The sequence below is a fragment of the Crocuta crocuta genome, unplaced genomic scaffold (genome assembly GCF_008692635.1).
Source record: "Crocuta crocuta isolate KB4526 unplaced genomic scaffold, BGI_CrCroc_1.0 scaffold369, whole genome shotgun sequence".
Classification (NCBI taxonomy): domain Eukaryota; kingdom Metazoa; phylum Chordata; class Mammalia; order Carnivora; family Hyaenidae; genus Crocuta; species Crocuta crocuta.
In genome coordinates this window covers 5,288,839-5,304,090 of record NW_027529441.1, presented here as the reverse complement: position 1 = coordinate 5,304,090, position 15,252 = coordinate 5,288,839, and the positions used below count along the sequence as shown (strand labels likewise).

At 41.7% G+C, this 15,252-nt stretch overlaps 1 long non-coding RNA gene across 1 annotated transcript in view; it reads left to right on the top strand.

Moving 5' to 3' along the window:
* Positions 1-15,252, top strand: part of LOC144228398 (uncharacterized) — a 129,427-nt gene continuing 114,175 nt past the window's right edge. Inside the window, exon 1 of the long non-coding RNA XR_013334177.1 lies at positions 1-104. This is a non-coding gene — a long non-coding RNA (uncharacterized LOC144228398). The remainder of the gene's footprint in view (positions 105-15,252) is intronic.

Here is a 15,252-nt window from a genome sequence, read left to right as displayed (position 1 = left end):
GTATGAACAACTGAGGCATCTGGATACAAAAAGGAGCGTCACCCCAAGATGGAGAGGGAGCAGGGCCAGTTACAAATTGCGTGGAGTTCCAGCAAAACGAAAAGGTGGGACCCTTTGTTCCAAAATTAAATATTTTAAGGTGGCGACTGTAGAAGTTAAACCAATCACCATGCCCCTTCCGAGGGTGATTGTGGTGCAGATCGCATGCCCATGAAGCCAGTCCTAAAGAGGAGGAAGCAATTTTTAAGCATAAGGGACTTTTATGAAGCACAAATTCAAAAATATAGAGATGGAATTATAATCTATAAAAATAAAAGTTCTTAGGTGTAGCATTTTCTCTTTCTGCTCTTGAAATTCACCCCATTCGCACATCCTCTGGACAAGCTGTTCCCGGCTGGAAGATGATGAGGTCCTGACTGTGTCACAATGATGGACATTCTTTATATTTTCTCCTGTTCTATCGCTATTCAGAGATCCTGATGAGTTTTACTTTTCAACCACTATCTCTGTTCTGCCTTTAGTGTCATTTCCTGCCCTGAGGTGCCTTCTGGATCCCCTGAGCAGGAAATACAAGAGCACCCCTACCCACAAGGACACAGGAGAGCAGTGGAAGGGACTGACCACTCACTGGCAGGAAACTCAGCAACACCATTGCATGCAAAGGCTTAGAAGCACTGTTGCCACCGCTTGGGAGAGGTTCACTCGCTCTTCAGACATGCATTCTGTCTTTGGGCCGCTCTAGTTACTAGGAAGTTCTTGCCCCATTTGAAGCCCACATTCCCTGGGGCACCTGGATGACTCAGTGGGTTAAGCATCCAACTCTAGATTTTGGCTATGGTCATGATCTCACAGTTCCCTGAGTTTGAGCCCCACATTGAGCTCCGTGCACCACACTGGCATTCTGGGGCCTGCTTGGGATTCTCTCTCTGTCTCCCTCTCTCTCTCTCTGCCCCCTCCCCAGCTTGCTCTCTCTCCTGTCTCTCTCTTTTTTTTAAAAAAAAAATTTTAATGTTATATTTATTTCTGAGAGAGACGGCGTGAGCAGGGGAGGGTCACAGAGAGAGGAAGACACAGAATCCGAAGCAGCCTCCAGGCTCTGAGCTAGCTGTCAGCACAGAGCCCGACATGGGGCTCGAACCCACAATCTGTGTGATCATGACCTGAGCTGAAGTGGGACAATTAACCGACTGAGCTACCCAGGCACCCCAGTTCCTTGTCCTGATGGCAGCCTTCAATATCTACAGAAATCTAAGCTGTAAATAGCATTCAAAATTTTCATCATAAAATGTTTTCCCCCAATGATGAGTGTAGTTTTTTACATAGTAAGATTTTTTTATTTCTAAAAAGTAGACGTAAAGAAAATCTTAAATGAAAGCATTTAACATACTTACATTTAACTACATGTACCTAATAGGCCTGCAAGAAGACAGAGGATGAGACATTTCACTTGCCATTTTTCTTCAGTTACTATTCATTCATGGGCCTTCACTTCACTATGGCATTCATAATGCAGAATCTGAAACAGGCTCCAGGCTCTGAGCTGGCAGTCAGCATAGAGCCTGATGCGGGGCTCGAACCCATGAACCATGAGATCATGACCTGAGCCAAAGTTGGAGGCTTAACTGACTGAGCCACCCAGGTGCCCCGCTTTTATGTATTTTTTGAGTTTATTTGTTTTGAGAGAGATACACACAGAGAGAGAGAGAGAGAGAGAGAGAATCTCAAACAGACTCTGCACTGTCATCAGGGAGCCCGGTGTGCAGCCTGAACTCATGAACTGTGAGATCATGACCTGAACCCATATTAAGAGTTGGATGCATTTGCTGTCTGAGCCACCCAGGAGCCCCAGAGAGTACTTTTAAAATTAGCTCTTGGACACCTGGGTGGCTCAGTTGGCTAAACCATCCAACTTTTGATTTGGGTTCAGGCCATGATCTCACGATTGCAGGAGCAAGCCCCATGGCAGCTGAGGCTGAGTAAAGCCTGCTTAAGATTCTCTCCCTCCTTCTCTCTCTGCACCTCCCCCATATACATGTACATGGGCTCTCTCTTAAAAAAAAAAAAAAATTAGTTCTTCTCTGCAGTCGCTAACACAAAACTACTTCAGACACAAGCTTGAGATGCAAGTAAGTCGTAGTTTACAAATGGACTCCGTGTACTTCAGGTGTAACTCTATGGAACAACAAAATTAATTTTTTTTAAATGTTTCCTTATTTTAGGGAGAGAAAGAAAGCATGAGTGAGTGGGGAGGAGGGGGTGGGGGAGGGGCAGAGAGAAGACAGGACACAGGATCAAAAGCAGGCTCTGTGCTGAGCGCAGAGAGCCTGATGTGGCGTTCGAACTCACGAACCATGAGGTCATCAGCTGAGCCAAAGTCAGATGTTTAACCAATTGAGCTACCCAGGTGCCCCATAGAATTAAATGTTTGACCAAGGACCGTTACTGGCAGCTGACTTACATAAGTTGTGTGAAGAATGGTGGTAATTCCAAGGTTCCTGCAAGGACAGATTTAAAAGCATATTCCTATATTTTATTGAATAAAAAGGAGAAAAAAGAAAGGAGAAGAAAATAGGCCATACACACCAACCCAAGAGGTAGGAAGTATAAAATCAACCCAGTAGCGGGAAGGCTTAATAAAGACTGAATGAAAAGTACACTGATTGTTTCTTCAGAGAATTTTAATAGGGCAGTGATACGTGATGGTGGAAGAGGACTCAGGCTTTGAGAAATCTTGACTACTACACATCAGTGTTGGAAAAAGTAATGGAAGCTACCAGAGCCTCCATTACTGAAAACTCGCCTTCATCAGGTGGTGTGGTGCCAAACTCAGAAGGTACCCAACACGGTGCCTGATTTACAGTAGAAGCAGTTCTCTTTTCTTGAGAGAACGGGAATTTACATTAGCAGTCACTTAGTGACAAGCATAGTCCTACTTTGACCTTGCATCGACCTTGCCAGGGACTGTCAATTAGCAGAGTAACTGTCAACCCCGGGTTACTTAGGTGGGTCCCCAAGTAATGCTCTGCCAATAAACATCCCAAATTTGTGAGTGATGTAATTTTTAACAAAAAAACATAAGTGAGAGCAGATTCAAGGTGACTCTGTTTTCAGCCTACTCATTTGTATTCCAGTTTGCTTTCTTGAGTGGGAGAGAAAGGCACAGAGCTGTAGAACTAAGGGATATGCTAATAATTAGGCAAAACCTTGACCCCCTTCCAAGGGCACGCGGCAGGTAGGGGAAAGATACACATCCTGGTTTGCAGATGGAATGGTATGGGAAGGCTGCTTGGGAGAGGGGCTGAGAGGTCACAGGACCGTCTGCCTCTTGCAGAATGGAGGATTATATCTCGTGGTAAAAAGGGGTCACTACCCAGAGTAGCTGCTAGAAACCACAGCTCTTGGTGGCCTAGGGCCATGGCCAGTCCCCTATGGGGGGGGGAGGGGACGGGGGGACCGTATTGAAGAAGACCTCTTTGTCTCCACACGGATCATTCTAAGGGATTGCCCTTTAAGTTCACCTCTTTAAGAGGAGAGGAGTTCTAGAGTCTTTGATAAGTAACTCAGCTTTCAAAATCCTAGCAAAGGCAATGGCCAGAGAAGTGTTACCTACCCCTAAACTGGGAAGATTCCAGGCAGATATGCTTTAAGTATTCATGAACACCTTTGCTCAATAAACAACATCCTGAATGACAAAACGCTCAAACCAGCCAACAAATAAATGAAAGCTTTATAGGCATTCAGTATACAGCTTTTGTCCCTAAACAAACACCTGACTTTGCCGTATCCCCCAAATATCCCATGTGATATTTATTCCCATTAAAGTAAATACAATGACTGAGAATGAAAGTGTTCAACATTCATGGATCAGTCAAATATTTTTACACTTCCATTGTGGGAAGGAGAAAAACCTGATATATTCATTCCCCTTGAAGGTCTTTATGTTTGTGTGAGAAAAATATCTGGGAGGAAAAAGGCAAAGTGAATGGTGACTATAGTTAACCATTGTACACTTGAAAGTGGCTAAGAGTGTCTATCTTAAAAGTTCTCATCACAACAAAAAAAAATGTTGTAATTATGGTAGTGAGGGATGTTAACTAAACTTACTATGGTAATCAGTTTTACAATATATACATTATATGGTCAGACTGTACACCTAACACTAATACATGATTAGATGTCAATTACATCTCAACTTAAAAAAAAAACAGACATAGTGTGGAGTGGGAACTGTACATCAGTAAGTACAACTTGGTATAAAGTATTTGTGTGTATGTATATATATATATATATATATATATGAATACATCAGAAGAAAATTAGAGTCATAAATCTACAGCCCTAGAAAGGGTTAATCAGGGGCACCTGGATGGCCCAGTCAGTTAAGAGTCCCAATCTTGAGTTCGCCTCTGGTTGATCTTGCAGCTCATGAGTCCGTGCCCTGCATCAGGCTCCATGCTGATAGTGTGGAGCCTGCTTGTGATTCTCTCTCTCTCTCTCTCTCTCTCTCTCTCTCTCTGCTCCTTCCCTGTTCATGCTCTCTGTCTCTCAAATAAATAAACTTAGAAAGAAAGAAAGAGAGAGAGAGAAAGAAAGGGTTAATCAGAGACATCAAGAAGAGGGTTTTCTTGTAGGGGATTTGATATTAACAATGAAATAAAAAGGGGGTGAGAGGGAGGATATTGTAAGGAAGGACCACATAAATACACCTAGAGGGTTCGTGATGCGGCTGGTAATTGGGAGTTAGCTGTCGGGGGACATGTTAATGTTTGAGGAGCTGAAAAATTTAGGTCAGCAGGAATGGGCAGCAGTGGGCTGATACTGGTCACTACAGGTCCTAATCAATCTGACATATTCAAATATTTCTAGGAAATGGTTTGTCAGTGGGTAAGGTGTAGGGAAATTTGGAGGATGAAAAAGTTAGAATCGGTTGGGAAAGATGGGGAGAATTGCCAAAAGTTTCGGATATGGCCATGGATGAAATCTGTAAAACTTTTGTGAAAAATCAAGGTAGGACACTTCGTTATGCATACGACCAAAGGATTATTGTGTGCCAGGCTGAGGAATTTACGTGCAGGATCTCACTGAATAGGGGTGAGTTGTGTTGGGTTAACCCAAGTCACAAATGAGGAGGTGACTGAGGTTAACGGGACCAGAAAGGGGTAGAGACACCTGGGTGGCTCAGTCAGTTAAATGTCTGACTCTTGGTTTCAGCTCAGGTCCTGATCTCATGGTTCATGGATTCAAGCCCCACCCCAGGCTCTGCACACTGTGAGCACTGAGCCTGTTTGGGATTCTCTCTCTCCCTCTCTCTCTCTGCCCCTCCCTCCTTGTACATTCTTTCTTTCTCTCTCTCTCACAATAAATAAATAAACTTAAAAAAGAAAGAAAGGGCAGAGGAGGAAGGATTTGCACCCTGTTCTGTCTCATCTGGACACCATTAATTACAGGTTTTGTTTTTTGGTTCTTTTTTAGTTAGGGAAATAATAAATTTGACTTTTAGTTTGTTTAGATGTAGGGATCAGAAGTACATACAATAGGAAGTAACTTGTATATGGTATACGAAGACTGAAGAGTGGCAAATGGGAGATGAATGTTGGCCATGTGCATGTGGCAATTGTCTGTGATGGCTGACGGCCCATCCCCAGCACATGAGCCAAGAACCATTCAGATGAAGTTACCGGGATATCGCAAAAAAGCAGAGATGTTTCGTGTTTACTTGTAACAGTCAAATAGTCACTCAGATTTGGTATTTGGGAGATGAACCGTAAATACCCCTGTAAATACAATGTAAGAAAGAAGTGGGTTACATTTATATCTCAAGGTTATTTTCCAATACATAAATGAGCTAGAATAATAATTCCTGAAAAATGGGAAAAATAATATCTTTTAGCACAATTTCCAAACTGTGTACTGTGGAACCCTAGCACCGCAGTATGTTACTAAAGTGTTAAATACGTACATGAAAATAGTTCCAGAATCAAAGAAGTTTGAGAAATATGCAATTACATAAAATTAAATATGTATCTTTATTTTAGAATGCCTACCACCCTTCGAAACGCTGCTGTGCAACTCGAATTTTATTGCTCTTTTAATGTTGTCGCTCTTTATACAGCATCCATCTCTCTCCTCTGTTTTTGCTTTTGTTTACTGCCTCAACTTCTGGGACTGGTGTTGTCTAGAGCAAGTTTTAGGGAACTATGCTCTGAAGGCATTTTAATGGACTCTTGGACTTTTTTTTTTTTTAGATCCTTCAGTAATGAAGGTTTATAGTGTACGTTTCTGTCAAAGCAGATGGGTTCTTTCCCCTGAAAGGTGTTTCCACACATGACCTTGAAGATAGATTAATAAAGGAAGAAAGTAGAAATATTAGGCTGACAGACATTGTAAAGTAGGGCATAAGAGAAGCCATAAAAAGCATTCCGAAAGTTTAAAGTAGGAGTTAAAAATGTGTGTTATATGGAAGAGACTGGATTAGAGCCTTTGAATATTTATAATACAAATGTGTGAGTATATGACCAGTGTCTTTCCAGTTTGTGGGGGAGAAATAGGATGGAATCCAATTCACATCTGAGCCTGCTTCACTTTAAATTTCCTCATGTAAAAAGAAGGAAGTATTGCTCAGTTTGCAAAGATATGCCTCAGGATAAAACTCGAGTTCACTGCGCTGCCTTTAATCTTCCCGGATAGGAGCCCATAAGAAGTAGCCTGGACCTTCTCCATAGATGAGTGAAGACTTCCAGGAAAGAGAATTGAAGGAGACAGCTATTGGAGTAATTTTAAGAAGCTTTTGCTGAAATTTCTCATAAAGTATACATGGAAAGGAAAGCCATAAGGAGAGATAGCTCTCTGGGTCAAAAAAAAAAAAAAAAACCTAAATCCCCATACTTTTTCTCTGTTAGCCTTTATTGAAAAATTCATTTACTGCTAATGGTGTCAAGAGGCCCTGTCAGCCCTCATTATTGTACCAAAAAGAAAAAAATAATGAAAAGGTTTAGGGAGCCCAGTCTGAAAAGGAATGTTGTCCTTTCTGTTTTCCAGCTATCTAGTAAAAATAGATTCTGTTATCTAAACTTCATAGAGCCAAGGGTCCAAATAACCACCTTGTTCTGGTGAGTCTGTAAAGCCTGGGAAGAGATACTGACTAAATAAAAAGGAGAACTAGGCAGGCCATTTCCTTTCACAGAGGAAGAATAAAATGAGATGGAAATAAACAGGGAAAGTGATGAAGACACAGTCTTGGTTTTCAGATGAGTCTAGAGCCCTAGCATCAGCTCCGACTTAAATCTTAGAAAATATCAAGTTCAGTACTAATTTTGGCCTAAGTAAGGAAGCAAGCCATAGATTTGCTTAAACTCCGTTGTAGGGTTTTAGCCTCAACTATTTTGGCGACACTGGGAAATGTTTTTCTTTTTTTACTCAGATTCTGTCAACATTGTTAGGTGCTTTTCCACCAAAATGTCTAAACGACTCCAAAAGCCATATACAGGTTATATTGAGAAGAAGGCAGGGGCTCCTGGGTGGCTCAGTTGGTTAAACATCTGACTCTTGATCTCGGTTCAGGTCATGATCTCAAGGTTGGTGAGATCAAGCCCCGCATCAGGCTCTGTGCTGACAGCATGGAGCTTGCTTGGGATTTTCTCTCTCACTCTCTCTCTGCCCCTCCCCCACTTGTCCTCTCTTTCAAAATAACTAAAGTTTTTTTTTAATAGAAGAATATAGACCAAGATATTAGGAACACCTGGAGTAACTCAAGTCCTCAATACTGTCTCATTAGTCTCAATAATTTAACACCTAGACAACATCCATGAGAGATACTTTTTCAGTGGAGACAAAGGAGCTCCATTATGCATAGTGATGTGCGTTCACTCATAGACTTACTTCTTTTTGAAATCAGCCTTCAGCGGTGATCATTCAGTGTAAGGTTTAGTCTCCATGAACCAAAACAGCACAACCATGGGCTTTATTCGTCCCTTGGGATTGAGAAGCCATTCTGTATATAAGTAGCAATTTCATCCTGATTTTTCAAGCTTGGAGCTCTCTCACCTTCCACACACTTGAAGAGATGTTGGATGGCTGGCCCTGAGGAACCTTATCTTTCATTTATCTGGAAAGGAAGAATCTGATTTAACATGGTTTTACTTTACTCTGAACATGCCAGGTGCCCCTTCCCTCATCTTGTAATATCCTGTGACCACGTTGCCCCATTCATCTCCAACTCTTTTCCAGTTCCTATGAGTTGAAAAAGAACACAGCATTAGAACTGAAGTGGGTGTAGGGCTCACCTAGGCCGAGCCTTCCTCTGTTGAGGGCTTATCGGCAACCCAGAGAAGTGGGGTGACTTGCATCTAGTCCTCTGACTTGTTAGGGGCAAAGCTTGGCCCTAGACCCCTTAACGTCTCATTCTCATTTCATCTTCGTCTGGCCATCTCACCAGACCTGAGTCATAACAGCGAGGCATAGAGGCCAACCATACTTTATCAAGTTGCGGTATTTTTCCTCATCTAAACTTGGTTTATCCTTCTAAAAACTTGGGAGTTGCTGGGGTACCTGAGTGACTCAGTGGGTTGAGCGTCCAACTTTTGGTTTTGGCTCAGGTCATGATCTCATGGTCTGTAAATTTAAGCCCTGTGTCAGGCTCTGCACTGACAATGTGGAACCTGCTTGGGATCCTCTCTCTCTCCCTCTCTCCCTGCCTCTCCCCTGAGCTCTCTCTCTCTCTCAAAAATAAATAAGTAAACTTAAAAAATAAAAAACAATAGGGATGCTGGGGTGGCTCATTCATTTGAACATCCAACTTCGGCTCAGGTCATGATCTCATGGTTCGTGAGTTCGAGCCCCAAATCAGGATCTATGCTGATAGCTCAGAGCCTGGGGCCTGCTTCAGATTCTGTGTCTCCCTCTCTCTCTCTGCCCCTCTCCTGCTCATGCTCTGTCTCTATCCCTCTCTCTCAAAAACAAATAAGCATCACAAATGTAAATAAATAGCATAAAAAAGAAAAACAATAAAAACTTGGGAATTGCAACCCAACTTGGAAATCACCTGTTTGAGCCTCCAACGAATGCAGGTCTCTCACGTGCAGTATTTTTGAGACAATTATTTGGTTTCTGCTCTCTTATTGTGTTACTAGGAGCTATCTTCAGGAAACATAAAAATCACCAGGTTTTTGTTGTTAAATCAACCTAAAAGTTACCTTTCTGTGAAAAAGGAGGCAAGAATATACAACGGGGAAAAGACAGTCTCTTCAACAAATGGCACTGGGAAAACTGGAAACTATATGCAAAAGAATAAAACTGGACCACTTTGTTATACAACACACAAAAGTAAACTCAAAATGGATTAAAGGCCTAAATGTGAAACTTGAAACCATATAAATCCTGGAAGAAAACACAGGCAATAATTTTTTGGACATTGGCAGTAGAAACATTTTTCTAGATACATCTCCTCAGGCAAGGGAAACAAAAGCAAAACTAAACTATTGGGATTACACCAAAATAAAAAACCTTTGCTCAGTGAAGGAAACCATTAACAAAATGACAAAGCACCTGAAGAATGAGAGAAGATATTTGCTGATGAAATATCCAATAAGAGGTTAATATCCAAATAATTTGATTATTATAAATAATTCTATTAAAAAAGGACAGAAGACCTGAATAGGCATTTTTTTTCCAAGAAGACATACAGATGGCCAACAGACACATGAAAAGATGCTCAACATCACTAATCAGGGAAATGCAGATCAAAACCACAAGGAGATATCACCTCACACCTGTCAGAATGGCCAAAATAAAAAAGACACATTAAGTGTTGGGGAGGAGGTGAAAAAAAGGAATTCCTGTGCACTTTGGTGGGATTCCTCAAGAAACTAAAAATAGAATACCACATGATCCAGTAATTCTACTACTGTTTTTTACCTAAAGAAAATGTAAACATTAATTCAAAAAGATATGTACACCCTTCTATTTATTGCAGCGTTTATTTGAAAAAGCCAAGATATGAAAGCCATCCAAGCGTTCATCCATGGATGAGTCGATAAAGAAGTGTAGTATAAATATATCATATATATCTCTATATGATAGAATATGACTCAGCCATAAAAATGGATGAGATCTTGCCATTTGAGACAACAGGGTTGGCCCTAGGGGGCGTAATGCCAAGTGAAAGAAGTCAGAGAAAGTCAAATACCATGTGATTTCACTCATATGTGGAATTTAAGAAACAAAACAAACAAACAATGAAAAGAGACAAGGAAAAAAACCCAGACTTGTAAATACAGACAACAAACTGATGGTTGCTAGAGGGGAGGTGGGGGGAAGGATGGGTGAAAAAGATAAAGGGGAATAAGAGCACATTCATCATGACGAGCACTGAGAAATGTTTGGAAACATTGAATCACCTTATGTTACACGCCAGAAGCTAATAGAATGCCGTATATTAATTATACACAAATAAAGCATAATTAATGAAAATTTACCTTCTCTTTACTTCCAGCTTTTAGTCCAATTTCTGGATGTGGAGTAAAGCTAAATGCAAAGAGTGACTCGACTTTCATCCACAGAACACTGCTTCAGAAGTTTTAAAACACTTCTCCAGCATTCCCTAAGGCGTCTCCTCTTTTCTCAGACCTAAATATCTGATTTTCTGAACTGTGGCCTATAGGCTTTGGTGGCCAGATCCTCTTAGTGACCAGTGATTATATTAGTGGGCAGCGCCAACACTGAAAGTTCTGTTGGACGGCCTGAGCTCTAGTAGTGGGGAAGGCAGAATATATATGGACAGACATGCAGGCAGGTGGGTGCAGTGGAGGGATCTTGTGGAAGGTTGTTACTAATTCTTCCATACTTTCATGTCATTAGGCAGCAAGGTCATGGGCTGAGAGTGAAGATGGAGGGAAAGGATATTTCTCTAGCAGATGAAGATCATGCATGGACAAAGGACAAATTGTAGGATGGCTGGACAGCTTTGAATCCACGCTGGGCGAGTCTACGGAGACCAGTCAGTGGAGACCAGCACGCTGTGTTTCTCCAGCTATGTTCACTAGCACGGGTGTGGGACCAGAGTAGGTGGGAAGTTGATGCTGGTTGAATGGGTAGTTCTGAATCCCAGCTGCACATTAGAATCACTTGGGTGAGCTATTAAAACATTCAGAAGCTTTATCCCCATGGCAAAGGTTCTGACTGAACAGTCTGAAAATGAATCCTGGGCATTGACTCATTTAAAATTCCCAACATGATTCTAATGCACAGATGTGTTTCAGAACCACTGAATTAGAGCAAGAAGGGGAAGGAAATGTGCAGAGAAGAGGCGAGGGATAGGAGAATTTGGCTAATGATGAGCCACTGGTTCCACACGGCACAATGAAAGAGATTCAGGATTTGTGGAGGGTGTTCAGATTGGGGGATATTCAAGGCTGATGAATGATGAGGGATGAGCTAGGAACCTCAGGCTTTTTGGGTGACTAATATAAACCAGGAAAAGAACACAATGAAATTTGCCATGCTGGTCTAAATTTGTGCAGGCAGTAGAAATATAATGCAAACTACGTAGATAATTATAAACTTTTCTGTAGCCATATTAAAAAGAAAAGGGAATAAGTGAACTAATTTTAGTAATATATTTTCTGTTACTTAATATATGCAGAATATTATCATTTCAACATGTAACAGTATAAAAATTATTTTTTTAAGTTTTTTTTTTGTCTTTGTGTGTGTGTGTGTGTGTGCGTGTGCTCGCGTGCACAAATGAGCAGGGGAGAGGCAGAGAGAGAGAGGGAGAGAGAGAATTCTAAGCAGGCTCCATTCTGTCAGCTCAGAGCCCGACACAGGACTTGATCCTATGAACTGTGAGATCATGACCTGAGTGAAATCAAGAGTTGGATGTGTAACTGACTGAGCGCCCCAGTCTGAAAATTATTAATGAGATATTTGGCATCCTTTCTTATACTTTGTCTTCAAAGTTTGTTGTGGATATTATGCTTATAGCACATCTCCATTCAGAGCACACACATTTCAAATGCTCACTACTCACATATAGCTCGGGGCACAATGTGGAGCCAAGTGGTGGTGATGACGACGTGAATGTTGCAAGATTTCTATGGCACGTTTTTTTCAGAATACATACTTACAGTAATACTGTACTACATTCAATCATACACACACACACACGTAATCCTTTGTTACTTGAATTATAGAACATAACCAATTAAAAATTATTTTGATAACATTGTGTTATTATCCACTCTACTGAAATCATTTTAAAGTCATACTTAACGTGCAATATTCTTTGCAGTCACTCCGAATTTGCTAGGCTTGCCTTCGACATCTTTATGTAAGTTCGTGAAGGCAAAGCTACTAAGAACCTATCAGTTATATTTTTATCAGGACTGTCCAGCCAGGTATGACTATATCCAATTAGGTTCTTATCTAATCCAGTATAGCTTGTCCATAAAATTGTCATGAGGGCCTTAGTCATCCGCGCTGTTAAAGTCCAAAAGTGCTATGCCAGCCACACTTATCTAATAGAGGTGAGTCTGGCAGGCATTTCCCAGTGAGTCTGTTCCAGCTTAAGCTCCCAGAGATCCCTGCTTCCTTTTCTGTGTGTCCTTACGCCAGCCTTTTACTCTTGAGGTCTACATGCTTCCTCTCATTTATGCGGAGGGAGTCTTTTCTTATTTTCTGATAGTTGAAGTTACTGACTTTGGAGGAGAAAGGAACACGGGAAAATGAACAGCCACCTGCCATACAGGTGGTGGCAAAGCTGGATTTGGTTTATTGGGCCCGAATCTAGTATTCTAGAACATTACAAGCAAGAAGGAGTTTGCATTTCATGAAGGAGCACATGGCAAGAGATTGCCTAGGGTGCTTCAAAATTTGCCAAAGGGCGGTGGATGAGGATGAAGTCCAGATAAAAGTGCACCAAGGAAGAGTAGAAAGGAACGTGAGAAACAGCAGATGAAAGAGCCTCCTCAGACATCCCCACGTGAAAATAACAGGATGGCGGCTAGCGAGTTAAACTTCAGTGGTGCCTCTGATGTCTGCGTTCCACAGTTCATGGCGTAAGACATAAGCAGTCTGATATTTTATTGATTTATCATGGATAATATTTTTATTACACTAGCTGAATCAAATACATTGACACAGTGTCAACTGGTTTTTCACTTGGACATCGGCTCCCTGGACGTGATCCTATTGCTGTAACCACCTCTTGGTGTCTCAGCAGAGAATGCCTGTCTCCGCCACAGGTACTTGCTGCGGCTGAGATCGCCTAGGGCAGACTGACACTCTTGGTCGCTCAGTGAGGCTGTCCTTCTGTGTTTGACTTGGACTTCCGCCTCTGGCACGTGCTGTTCTGTAGACTGTCTCAGGGGTAAGTGGCCCCCGGTGCCCTCCACCGTGCTGCTGGCCACTCAGAACAGACCGCTCCACTCCCGCAGTCTGATACGTTAACACTGGGGAGTTAATGTGGCTTTAGGATGCACCGAGTCCTGCTGGAATAGGACTGACGACTAGAATCAGGAGCAAGAGCATAGCTCTTTTACAAAAGAAACTGACTTAAGAGTGTACTCTTGCTTGCTCAGCTAGAACGAGATTTAAAAGCTCTCTCTCCAAGCAGACGGGTTGAGTAGTCACAGACCCAGGAGAACTCTGTCATTGTCCAGGCCATTAGGGTAGGATTTTAAAACAGAAACCTCATATCACTGTTTCACTCTGGAACACCAACCAGGTTATTTGTCTTTATCAGCCATTCCGTACTCTGCCTCTTTATTACCTCTCTTGGACTAGGTTTATTTCTGTTCCATTCTAGACTTTGAGGACACAAATTGTAAATAGTAGAGCACAGATATTGTGAATCGCACACATCTTCAACCTGGGTCTATCAGTTCCCACATAATGGTACCATGCAATTAGCTAGGCTTAGTCTCAGATCTTCCTCTATGGAATGAAGTAATGCAGCCTACCTCCTGGGGTAATTATGAGGCTTAATGATGACATATGCCGAGTGCTGGGCACATGGTGGGCATTCAATAAATGCTAGTTTGGTATTGAGATTGTGGATGTGGCTCAGACAAGAATTTTTTATCTGGTTCAGCTGGTTATTACACACACACACGAAGAGTTCATGATGTGATAGTTGGCTAAAACAGGCTGAGTGTTAGTGAGCTGTGGTTGGGGCCTTGGAAATATGCAAGGTAGAAATGAGGGTAAAAGATGGAGGATTCTGATGGCATCCTTTAGTCTGAGATGTTTTCAATCTTCTCTCTCTCTTTGTCTATTTTTCTTTGTCACTTTTTAACAGGTTTATTGAGGCATAATTCACATATGATACAATTTACCACTTAAAGTATACACTTGAGGGGCACCTGGGTGGCTCAGTTGGTTGACCTTCTGACTCTTGGTTTCAGTTCAGGTCATGATCCCAGGGTTGTGGGATCGAGCCCCCACATCAGGTTCTGTGTTGCCCGCTTAAGATTCTCCCTCTGTCTACCTCTTCTCTTCCTCTTGTATGCACACTCTTTCTCTCTCCCTCTCTCTAAAAATGATTAAAAACTTAAAGTGTACACTTTATGATTATTAGTATAGTCACAGATATGTGCAATCATTGCCCCCAATTTTAGTACGTTTATATCAACTCTAAAAAAAACCCCCAAAAAACCTCAGTTCTGTCTTTCTCCCTCTCTCTCTGCCCCTCCTGGGATTCTCTCTCTCCCCCTCTCTCTCTGCCCCTTGCTCACTCACATACTCTGTCTCTCAAAAATAAATAAACAAACTTAAAAAGCCCTCATATCCCTTACCTATCACCTCCCATCCCTACCAGCCATAAGCAGCTGCTAACCTACTTTCTATCTTTGTAGACTTCCCTGTTCTGGACATCTCATGTGAGTGGAATCATGTAATATGTGGTCTTTTGTAACTGGCTTCTGTCACTTGATATAATGTTTTCAAGGTTCATCCATGTGGTAGCATATACCAGTACTTTGTTCCTTTGTATGACCAACTAATTCTATTGTACAGGTTACTACATTTGTTTATCCATTTATCAGTTGGTGGACATGTGGGTTGTTGTCTCCCCTTTCATATTTATGAATAATGCTGCTAGATCACTTGTGTACAAGTTTTTTGTGTGGATGTATCTTTTTATTTCTCTTGGGGGTCTATACCTCAGGGTGGAATTGCTAGATTGCAGCCTTCTTTTGTGCTCCTATCCCTGGGATGTTAAAGAGTTAGTGATTCTACTCTTACCTCCCTGGAATACTT